This window comes from Protopterus annectens, chromosome 11.part0, assembly GCF_019279795.1.
Source record: "Protopterus annectens isolate FY-2018-M chromosome 11.part0, PAN1.0, whole genome shotgun sequence".
NCBI lineage: Eukaryota > Metazoa > Chordata > Ceratodontiformes > Protopteridae > Protopterus > Protopterus annectens.
In genome coordinates, this window is record NC_056745.1 from 443,137,199 (window position 1) to 443,149,781 (window position 12,583).

Genomic DNA, 12,583 nt, shown 5'->3' on the forward strand with positions numbered 1-12,583 from the left:
ATTTTTTCAAAGCATCAAATTTCCAAACTAGTTACTCTGAGGCACCAAATCAAGATAAGTTCTGGACAAGAAAGTTCAAAACTATTTACTGGCAAAACAATGCTATACACTATTTTTAGTAGTAGCATAAAATAATGAGATTTAAAAATAAGTTACTTGATGAACTTTTTACAGTGGTATGACGTCTACATCCAAAAAGAAAAATAGCTCCACTGAAAGTACAGATTCAATGGAATTACTTAATTTTCGTCCAGCCAATTGGGTAGTAAAGTTAAATGCTGTGTATTTTATCATTACGTTTTGCATGCAGAGAGGTGAATATATGTGGTAGAATGCACAGGCACCAAGTTCCTGAACTACTTCACTGCAGTTACAAATACAACCAATAAACCTTCAGATTATTTATGATTTATTAATCTGTTACAAAAGTTAAGATTCTGTCTTAAACTACTGCTTCTACTTATTTTACTTACAGGGAGTGATACTATGTTAACTGATGATAAAAAACACAATTCTTAAGTTTGAGTGATCCCATTAAGCAAAGTTGGACTGCAGCCCATTTAAGACAATTAAAAATCTCTTTGTTGGGCATACTGTGATTAAAAAGTGATTTATTTTACACAAACCTGACCAAAAAGGGATGTACATAAATGGATAGCCTGACACAAACATAGGTTCACAGGTTCATACTAGGCTATCTGCCCTAGGGCATTTATAAGCCTAGCCAGAGTGTGTTTGGCTTTCGCCACCCATTTTAAATTAATTTTGCTATGCCCCTTTTCGAGGTTAGTATACTGTGCCTCTGTCTAACAGTGACACAGAAGTGATACCCGGGATAAACCTACGATCCCCCATCCACTCATCAAGATTCCTCTTGAAGAGAGTCAATGAGGGACTCTGCCTAACCTGGACTGGGATTTTATTCCAGAGTGAAGGGAGCCTCTGGGTTATGAATCTGTCCCTCCAGCATGTCCTATTTATTTCAGTGCTGAGGTTCAAAGCTCGAGCGCGTAGCTCGATGGGATTTGGATTTTCTGAGGTGCAGCATGTCCATTAATTCCAGGTTGGACATGGCTTTATACGTCAGGCACATCGCCTCTGAGCAGGTGGTATGCCACTGAGTAGAGCTGGAGTTTCTTTAACCGGGCAGCATATGGCATCTGTTTGAGCCCTTTGATCCTCTTGGTGAGGTACTTTTGGGGTCTTTCCAGTTGCTGCAGGTGTCTAGTAAGGTACATCCCAAAAGGGGCAATGTACTCAATTATGGGCCTGATGAGGGATGAGTAAAGAGTCATGATGACCTCCCCTGATCTAGATGTGAATCCCTTCATGATTAGGTGGGCTATATAAAATGTTTTTCCTAACCACTTTGGCCACGTGGTTGTCAAATGAGAGATTGCTATCAACTTGGGTCCCCAGGTCCCTAATTACTTCTTCTGTACTTAATGGATTACCACCTATGTGGTAATTTGTGGGCACTTTGTTTTTGCCAAAGGGGATGACTATACACTTTTTGGCGTTTAGCTTGAGGCCATGGCTCTGGCACCAGTTGTCTGTTTCTATGAGGCCCTTTTGGAGGATGCTTGTGTCGGCTGGAGAGTCGATTATAGCGACCAGTTTGCAGTCATCTGCGAACTTGGTCAGCCACAGTCCTTCCGTGTTGGCCTGTACCTCCGAGAAATATATACCGAACAGGAGAGGTCCCAGGACTGAGCCTTGTGGGACGCCACTTGTAACTGGTTTGGAGTCTGACATGGCTCCAGCAATTCTAACCATGTGGGTTCTGTCCTTGAGCCAGTTTGCAACCCATCTAGTGACATAGGGGTTTATATTTGAGCTGGTGAGCTTATCTATAATGCCCGAGTGGGGTATTGTATCGAAGGCTTTTGCAAGGTCCAGGTAGGCTGTGTGGACCACCTTCCCCTCGTCAATGGCCTTGGTGACTGTTTCAAAGAAATCAACCAGGTTTAAGAGGCAGGATCTGCCCTTAACAAAGCCAAACTGGGTAAGATCCAGTGTCTGTAGGTCCCCAATATCTTTTTTTATGAGGTCCGTGATGATCCTTTCCATAGCTTTGCAGACCAAGCTAGTCAGGCTTATGGGGCGATAGTTTCCAGGATCCGTTGAGGCACCACTTTTGTGGAGAGGGACCACTGTTGCTGTACGCCACTCTTTGGGTACATATCCTGTGGTAAGGCTGAGATTGAACAGTAGTTTTATGTTTGGATTTAGCTCTTCTTGGAGTTCATGTAGGACGCAGCCTGGGACACCGTCAACATGCAGCGCAATAGAACACTGAGACAGAACACCAACCCAAACCTGTTGCAGAGTTTGAACATTTCTTAATAGGTCATCGAGTAACAAGATTACCTCTCTGTGTTAGAATAACCTATTCTTGCATACATGTTACTGTTTTACTCTGTTGAATGCCTGTAGCAGGCTATTCACTGATCTAGAGATGTATTTTATTATACGCGTGTGTGTGCCCAAGTAAAAATAAGGCACTAGTTTTTAATCATGCTATGCCTGACAAGGTGACTTAACAGCACTGAAACCTTGCACTTCAACTTTGCTTAATCAGTTAAAAAAGCTACCACAACTGCCAATTTTCATTTGTTTGGTTAACAACTTAAAACACTACAGTATATGTAAGTCAAGCTATGCTTTAGATCAAAGTTTCCTAAAAACAGTATGCCAAGGAAAGGCTCTAACAGAGGAATTATACAAGCTGTAACTTCAGCATGCCAGGTAAGCAATGATTTTTTCCCCCTTGCGAACAGTCAAAGCATCATTACAAGCGGCATAAAGGGGTAAAGCCCTGCCTACTGCCAATCAACCTGAATTCAATTTGCGGCTCAAGCACTTGACAAAACTGGCAGGAGAGAAAGGTAGTCCCTATCCTGGGGGTACGACACAGCAGAGTGCTACAACCATAATCTCTTAAAGTTGAGGTGGTCTTGCAGTATGCATCCTGGGGGTGGGCTTTTGGATGACCAGACCACTGCACAGTGGTAGCCATCATTAGTGAGTTCAGAGGAGAGTAACACTCATGGGGAATGTATTGTGGGAGCCTGTAGTGATGCAGCTAACCTGTCTCCCCCCACCCAAGGGGTGGGAATATCTCATACACATGCCCTCAGCGCTCAGATGCTGATAAGGGCACAAACACTCATGACTGCTGGTATGTCTCTCTCCCATGTACTTCACTGGGAGTAATTCCCTAGTATGAGGAAATGAATAAGTAGAGTCAGGCTAGTGAAGGTTTTACAGCCATAAGGCACCGGGGCAAAAATCATCTAGAAAAAGAAAGTGGACTTCTTCATTCTCAAACCTTTCCTAAGACAGCAGTCTTGAGAAGGACTGATTGAAAACAGAGCATCTCTGTCTGTACTACATATGGAACCTTCAACTCCTCATGATCTGTGATAAAAGAAAAGAAAATGTTCTCTTCTTAACCAGTTGTCTGAACACCTGTAAACCACAGAAGGCATAGGAACAGGGATGAAGAACACAGAAGCAACCTCAACAGAACTAGAATGATTCACTCAAGACCAGTGTCCCATCTCAGCAATGAACTCCAAGAAGTAGAGTTATCTATTGAAGTCTGCTTTCCCACACCTTCACAATCACCCATCTACTATTTGACAGTGAACAAGCTCACAAAGTCCATGGATGACACAGAAATGACCAAAGACCCTAATGTGGGTACGGAACAGCCCTGAATTTTTCCATCTGGTCTACTGAGTACTCCTTCAGAGAGTCTGGACCATAGGGATGGAGTCAGACTCTATATTTGGCAACAGCATCTAAGTCCTCTTTAGTCAGCTGAAGTACAAGTGCACCTGCAATACTCACTCTAAAGAAAAGGCGATGGGAGAGGACACTACTCTACTTGAATCTCATGGCTGAATATGCAAAACAGAAATATGACCCTCCTTGTGGAGAATGATGATTAAGTAGACAAAACACAGGGTACTGTAACATGTAAAGAGAAGCTAGGATCAGAAGCATTAGATTTGGGCAAAAGATACCATAGCTTAGGCCTGTGTGGAACCTTGCTTGCATTCTCCAGAAGGGCCCCCCTTCTAATCTTTGTGATAAAGTGATTCTATAATCACCAAATGCTGTCTCAGGAGACAGGCCTTAAGTTTTTTAGCGTATTAATGGGACCAATCTAAAAGGTTACTGTATTGCCAGTGCCAATCCTACTCAGTGCTCCAGAACAGGCAGTGCACATGCGACCGCCCTGATTTGTAAACTGGCAACTACAACAGAGGTTTAACAGATAGTGCTTCCTGGGCATCAAATATAGTCACCTTGCAAAGTTGACAGTTTGGAGTAAATGTAAACTATGAAAGTGACCAGAAAGAACTGTGGACTACTGGTGGTTTGCCTTCTCCTTAACAAAGGCACAGTGATACTGATGTCGGGTTACCAGGCTATGCTTCCGTCAGGATGGTGTCTCAACTTTGAAGACCTGTGCAGAAGGTCACACGAAGGATGTCTGCAAGTACCAGTCCTTTGTAGAGCACCCTTGAAGTATGACCTTGTTATACCTTGTGCAAAAGTTGAAGACAATTAAATACAAAATTGCCATGACCCCAGTTCTCTTCAGGATGACTAAGATGATATCTGAGAAGGCCCCAGTTTCCACAGCCACTAGTCTCAGTTCAAAATTTGCCTTCAGAAGCATAAAACAAGCCTGTTCCAGCAACAAAGTACAGTTTTGTACCTACCATAAATGTAGATGTCCGAACTGGATAGCATCTGCAGTCATAACAGCTGGGTTGTCCTGTCGTCAGGCAGCCCGTCAGTCGGCCGGATTCCAAAGTCCGGGTCCGGCTTCGGCTGATGTCGCTCTTCATCCGACGTCATCTCTGTTGGACTTCGGGTATAAAGGCATCAGCCGACGCCATTTTCCTCAGTGTTTCTTGCCCCAGATGCCAGAAGCCCTCCTGAAGGCTAAAAATTTTGGATAGATGCCAATGTTTCCAAAAGGATAGAGGTAACCACAAAAATAATCATGTATGTACATATATACAAACAAATACACCATAAAGACTCCCATCAGCTAGCTATTAGGAGGGTAAACACCCTAGTAGTACCTCAGAGGGAAGGAGGGAGGTGACTGCAGATGCTATCCAGTTCGGACATCTACATTTATGGTAGGTACAAAACTGTACTATGTCCTTCATGGATGCATCTGCAGTCGGTAGAATACCATAGCCAACTAGGGGAGGAGGATAAAGGTAGATTATGGTGTGTTTAGGATCCCTTGCAGTACAGCAGTGGCAAACTCTGCTCGGGATCTGGAATATAGAGGCAAATTATAATGCTTGGCAAATGTATGCACGGAGGTCCAAGTAGCCGCCTCAATAATGTCTTTGGTAGCCACAAGAAGGCTGTGGTAGTGGCTGTTGCCCCTGTAGAATGAGGTCTTATGTTCTGTGGAATTGGTTTTCCATGGAAGGAGTAACAGAATCGTATGCAATTTCCTATCCATTTGGAGATTGTCTGTTTGGAGATAGCTTTTCCTCTTCCTGTTGCATAGGCCACAAAAGTTGGTCAGTCTTTCTGCTGCTTTTGTTCTGTCCAAGTAGTAGCGTAGCTGTCTATGTACATCCAAGGTATGCAGTATTCTTTCCCCTCTGTTTTGTGGGTTGGGAAAGAAGGTAGGTAGGTGGATTGCCTGGTTTAAAGACACTCTGGATACCACCTTGGGCATAAATGTCGGATTAGTCCTCATGGATACTCTATCTTGGTGGAAGATTAGGAAGGGTTGCACTGCCATTAAGGCCTGTAGTTCTGAAACCCTCCTTGCTGAGGTAATTGCCAGTAGGAAAGCAGTTTTCCATGACAGGTGTTGTATGTCTGCTGTTGCTGCTGGCTCAAAGGGTGATAGTGTTAACTTTTCTAGTTTAAGTCCCAAGCTGGTAATGGTGGTTTTCTTGGAGGTTTTACATTCTTGATTCCTCTGAGAAATTGTCTGAGCAGAGGGTGTGAAAAAACAGGTGGATCAAAGCTGTATTCTGCTGAAATAGCTGATGCATGTATCTTGATGGAGGAGTAGGACAGGCCTGAATGGAGAAGTTCGGCCAGATACTCCAGGATGTTAGGCATATCTATGTTTGACACATCTTTTCCTCTTTCAGAACTCCAACTGACAAACCTTTTCCATTTTCCAGCGTAGTTCCTTCTTGTTGAAGGTCTGCGTGCTTCAAGAATAATGTCTTTAACTCTTTGGGAGAGTTCTTGATTAGCTGCTGCTATGTGATGTTCCATGCAGTCAGTTGTAAGGTTTTCAGGTTTGGATGAATGGTGCTGTAGTTGTTCTGAGTTAGCATCAAAGGCATCAGGGGAATTGGCCACATATTGTTCCGAGACAAGCTCCTTAGTAGTGGATACCAGTGTTGTCTTGGCCAGTTTGGAGCTATCAGGATTATCCTTGGATGTTCTTCCTTGATTTTTAGGAGTACTTTGTGTATCAAGGGGAGAGGTGGGAATGCATAAACTGTTAGGCCCTTCCAGCTGAAGGAGAGCGAATCCACTTTCCATGCTAGTGGGTGAAATGTCCTTGTGCAGAATTTTTTGAGTTGGTGATTGTGAGGAGATGCAAATAGATCTATCTGAGGCATTCCCCACTTCTTTGTAATGGTCCTGAAGATGTCCGGGTGCAGGTGCCATTCGTGAGCATCTGATGTGGTCCTGCTTAAAAGGTCCGCTAGAGTATTTTCTTTTCCTGGTACAAATCTTGCTTGCAGCTGGATGTTGTAGCTGAGTGCCAGGGTCCACATTTCCAAAGTCATTCTGCATAGGGGGTATGAATGAGTGCCTCCCTGTTTGTTGATGTACCACATGACTGTGGTGTTGTCTGTCCTTATCAACAGCTGGCCCTCTTTGAGAAAGGGTCTGAACTTTTGGATAGCCAATTTTACAGCCAGCATTTCTTTTAGGTTGATGTGCAGGTGAAGTTGATCCTGAGTCCACAATCCTTGCACGCATTTGTCCAGCATGTGGGCCCCCCATCCTAGGTCTGAAGCATCGGTTGTAATGCTCTGGCTTGCTTGACATCTGTGAAAGGGAAGGCCTGGGTTGGACCGGCATGCCTGGGCCCACCATAGGAACTCCTGTTTTAAGCATGGAATTAGTGGGATTTCTGTTTCGAGGCTGTGCCTGTGTTGGGACCATAAATTACCACTGTAGTTTTCTCATATGTAGTCTGGCAAATGGAACCAAAATTATGCATGATGCCATGAAGCCCAAGGCCTGCAGAACTTTTCTTGCTGTTAACTTGTTCAGTTTTGTTAGTGACAAGAAGTAAAGAGGGAGTTCTTTTTGTTTTTCTGTAGTTAGGAATGCCATTTGTCTTACTGTGTCCAATTCTGCTCCCAAGAATGTCCTTGTTTGGGATGGTATCAGTCTTGACTTTTGTAGATTGACTGTGTATCCCAGTGCTTGTAGCAAGTAAATGACCCTTTGCAAATCTGTTGTCAACTTGCTTTTGTTGTCCCCTTGTAGCAGGCAGTCGTCCAGGTATGGGTAAATATGAATTCTGTAGTCTGCAGTATGCGATACTGATGCCAGGCATTTTGTGAATACTAGTAGATAAGCCAAAAGGCAATGCTGAGAATTGATAGCCTGATCCTGCAAGAAATCTGAGGTATCTTCTGCAGATTGGTCGAATAGGGGTATGCCTCCTTGAGATCTAGAGTTACCAGCCAACACTCCTTGCCCAGCATGGGAAGAAGTTGCTGTAGGGTCAGCATTTTGAATTTTGGGACAATGATGTATGTATTCAAGGTGGACAGGTCGAGAATTGGTCTCCAACTTTTTTCCCTTTCTTGGAACTAGGAACAGTCTGGAGTAGAACCCCTTTCCTTGCTCTGCTGCAGGCACTTTTTCCACAGCTCTCATGTTTGCTAACTCCATTATCTGTTGTAAAGCTTCTGTTTTTTGATTTGGAGGTAGATTTGGCATTCCTCTTTTGACTGGTATAGTGTGGAAGTGGAATCGGTAACCTTGATGTATAATTTGCAGAATCCACTTGTCTTTTGTTATGTGATGCCAGTTCTTTGCAAATAAAGTTAACCTTCCGCCTAGTGGAGCTGCTATTTGCTCCCTGGTAGGCGGATTTAGGAGTAAGTCACTGTGGCTGTGTTGAAGTAGTGGCAGTGGCTGTGTCTGTGCCTCTGTTGTTACCTTGCCACTGTCGTCCTCTGTAGGCACTTCCTCTGGTTTGGTGTCTGCCTCTGGAACGTCTATTCCTGCCCCTTTGAAATCTTGTGGAGTCAGGAAAGGACCAATTCTTGGCAGGCCAGTTCCTGCTAAACCTTGGGGTTGAACCTGCAGGAAATCTTTAACAGTTTGAACTGATTTTGCCTTTTCTTCCACTTTCTTCATAACCTGCTGGGCAGGTGCACCAAACAAACTTGTCTTATCCATAGGAGCATCTAACAATTTAGCTTTAACATGATCTGGTAGAGCTTGCTCCTTTAGCCATGCATGCCTTCTTATCACTGTGCCAGTCATGGCTGATCTAAATGAAGCCTCCAGTGCATCATAGCCACATTTTAAGGAATGGTTACTAACCTGTTGTATGTTATTTACCATTTCTAATACATATTTCTTGTCAAGAACTTCATCAGCGGTTAATTTTTTAGTTAACTGATCAAGCATAAACTCTTGGTATTGTATCATGTGAAACTGACAGTTTAAAGCTCTAGCTGAGAGAGTAGCTGAAGTGTATACTTTTTTACCCCATCTGTCTAATGCCCTTGCTTCCCTTTCAGAAGGAGTAGGGTTTTTAGCTATGGTCTTGGGACCCTGGGATATAGTTTCTGGGTCTGCAAGGGGGCCTTGTAAAGGTGGTGACGAGTGTCAGGCACCCTGTAAAATCTGTCTGGTTTGGCAGGCTGGGGTAATGAGTCTGGAGCAGAGCAGACATCATTAAAGCGGTCATCTACGACAGGATGAAAAGGAGGTATACCTAAGCGCGTGTGCTGTGGAAGGTGCAGAAAGGTTCTAAGTCTTTTAATCTGAGAATTCTTGTTGCTGCCATTGGAACTGCTCTCGCATGGCATGCAAGGTTTCCCCAAAGGAGAATTCTTCAGGAGGGGAAGCAGCTGGAATGGATTCTTCAGCATCAGAATCCTCAAAATTAGAGAAAGGGGCCTCTGGCTGGTCAGTAATGTCTGATTCATCTGCAGAATCATCAGAGGACACTGGCTCAGGGGGCTCTGCCCTAGGTCTCTTATCTGGGGGCTGAGAGGCCCTGTCTGGGTGAGGTTGAGATCCTCTAATTAAAGAAATCAAATCTTCTGCCAAGGAGAGCATTTGAGAACTAGAAGAGGGCCTGGTTGAGGGTGGTTTAACAGGCACTGATTTGGTAGACTTGGCTGCTTTAGCCCTGGCGAAGGCCTTAATGGACATGGCTGCTGGAGGCCTAGCAGCACCACGTGCTGGGGTAGAGACATCCAGGGGAATGGTGTCTGATAAGTCAGTGGGTAAAGTTTCAGAGGCCATTTCAAGAATTGTAGCAGGGGCCTCAAGTGTAGAGATAGATTCGGTTGTACCTAGATCAGTTTTCTCGGTTTCGCCCGAAACCGAGACACTCATGGTTTGCTTAAGCGTGGTTTCAGCTGTCGGTCTTTTTGCGTTTTGGCAGAAAGTGAAGTCGGAGGTTCCGACGACATAATGTAAGCAAAGTCAGAACCGAAAAACTGTTCTGCAAACTCCGACCGGCCTAGCGTTCGTCGATTGAAGGAAGCACAGGCCGAACAGGCTGCTACTGGGCTGGGCCTAAACAAGGCAGACAGTAAGAATGGAAATCTTTATGAGGTATTTGTTTCCCACAGGTTAAACAATTATTAACTTTTCTGACATCGGCTGAGGCAAGAAAGAGTCCCCAACGGGTACTTAGCTTTAGAAGTCTTGAAAAAATCTCTGGATCTGACCGACCGGCACTTGCGAACAGCTTCTGCTTTGCAAGAAAGACTGGGGAAAATGGCGCCGGCTGATGCAAGTCCAACAGAGATGACGCCGGATGAAGAGCGACATCAGCGGACCCGGACTTTGGAATCCGGCCGACTGACGGGCTGCCTGACGACAGGACAACCCAGCTGTTATGACTGCAGATGCATCCATGAAGGACATCAGGGATAATACCAGACTGTTAAAGAACCAGATGGGGAAATGGGGAGTACAAACAATACCAGGGAGCACTTAAACCTTGCTCTGTCTTGCACTGATTAGTCTTCAATGATGGTTCTTCAATGGATGTTGAAGTATGAAAACCTCCCCCTTATCCATCAGGCAAGACCTGAACAGAGGATTGTCAGGATGGACTGCTACAGTGGATTGCGAGGACTATGCCGATCCACTTAGGGAATATGTTGCCAACCTAGTGACACCAAAGTGGTTGATCTGCATGTGATCATCTTTTTTGGTAGAAAACCAGAATAATCTTAAAGCAAGGCATAAGGCTCCTCAAACACAGAGGTTATTTATAAATTCCTAACAATCATAACCAAAGACGAGTATGCCTCTGAAAAGAGAAAGTACAGTTGTGTAAAATCTTACCATAACAGTAGACATCCTTCATTTCAGTGCTGCAGTATTCTTTATATAAGGGAGCTTCTGCCAAGGATACCCCAATGTCCGGCCAGTATACCAAAGCCTTTGGAATTTATTGACATCACACTTATGCGCCCCCTGCAAGGCATAGGGCATGAAGGTGATGTATGGACATACATATCTCAGAACTGAACAGCCCAGGAAGAACAGAATATCTCTAGGGACCAGGAGGAATATGTGCATCCATAAAAGGAAAAGGAAAATAATCCCTAGTAAGGAAAGCAAAACGAATAGGGCAGAGTAGAAGGCGGAAGAGGGAGGCAGTGAATACTGCAACAGTGAAGAGAAAGATATCTACTGTTACATTAAGATTTTACAAAACTGTACAATGGCCCTCCATATGACTGTTGCAGTATTCTTTACATAAGGGACAGTACAAATGTCAAGAGAAAAACTTGAGAGGAGGAAGCCATAAAACAGCCCTCTATAAACCCATTTAGGCTCTTGATCTGGACTCAACATCCATGTTTAATATTTATTAAAGGTATGGACAGAAGTCCAAGTAGCAGCCTCAAGGATGGAACTGGTGTCCAGTACTTTGAAAAAGGCACCAGAAGAAGCAACGGTTGTGGTACAATAAGCCTTTACAGAGATAGAAAGATACTTACCATGAAAGGAGTAACAAAAAGAAATGGCCTTAGAGATCTAGGAAGAAATGGTTTATTTAGAAACTACTAACCCCAAAGACCTGGGATGAAAGGAAACAAAAAGTTGCTCAGATTTGCGAATGGCCTTAGTCTTATCCAAATCATATCTAAGTTGCCTATGCAAATCCAAAGTGTGAAGAAACTTCTCAGTAGCAGACTGCAGAGAAGGAAAAAAGGAGTGTAAATTAATAGACAACTCATTGACCACCTTGGGCATACAAGAAGGATTAGTACAAAAACACCCTGTCCCTGTGAAAAACTAAGAAAGGAGGACCAGCCATATCAGCCAGGAGTTCGGATACTCTCTTAGCCGAAGTGAGGGCCAAAAGAACAACGGTCTTCCAAGTACAATGTTGCAAAGAAGCTGAAGCTGCAGACTCAAAAGGAACCAGAGTCAATTGTTCAAGAACAAAACTGAGGTCCCAGTAATACGGAATAGGCTTTCCTGGGAGACCTGACATGAAGGACACCTTTAAGAAATTTTTTGACCTCAAACCTAGAGGCCAGAGACAAAGTCAAAGGCAGACATGCTGAAATAGATGAGAGGTGAGCTTTAACTGAAAAAATAAGCTAACCCAGCATGTAGCAATTCACACAAATAAGAGAGAACCAAAGGAACCCTGCTGAAAAGGGATCCCAGTTAAGAGACAGGCACCAAACACAAAATCTTTTCCATATGGCCAAATAGGATTTCCTGGTACTTGGTTTCCTGTCCTCTTGCAGAACCCTAAGCATGTCTCCAGAAAAGAGGTGCCTAAAAGGATCAAACCCGATCACCAACAGCATTAGTTGAAGAGTGGACAACTGAGGATGGATAAGAGACCTGTTGCCTTGAGTAAAAAGATCCACCTGATGAGGTAACTTCTGGTGATTGCCTCTGGCTAAGTGAAGATGATGTGGGAACCAGTGATATCTGGGGCAAAAGGGAGTCACCAGAAAATTTTGGGAAGTCTTGCTTGATCTTGTTCTGGACCCTTCGAAACAGGGGAAAGGGAGGGAAAGCATAGGGAAACATCTCCTTTCAAGGAAAAGATAATGGCATCCACCTTCCAAGCCAGGGAGCTTGGGACTCTGGAACAGAAAAGAGAAAGTTGTCTGTTCAAAGGGGAGGCAAAAATATTTACCTGTGGAATTCCCTACCAATGGACTACACCCAGAAACATCTCTGTGAATCATCCATTCGCCAGTCTGTTTGCTGGGCCTGCTAAGACAGTCTGCCACTACTATTTTGCTCCGAAGAAATGTAGACAGCCTGGAGACTCACTTGATACTGGACACCTTGATCCCAGACTTGAAGAGGGAGT

At 44.1% G+C, this 12,583-nt stretch overlaps 1 protein-coding gene across 4 annotated transcripts in view; it reads right to left on the reverse strand.

Annotated features, from left to right (window-relative positions):
• Nucleotides 1–12,583, reverse strand: part of FRMD4A (FERM domain containing 4A) — a 1,911,200-nt gene that overhangs the window by 109,222 nt on the left and 1,789,395 nt on the right. The gene's annotated exons all lie outside the window — the stretch shown is intronic.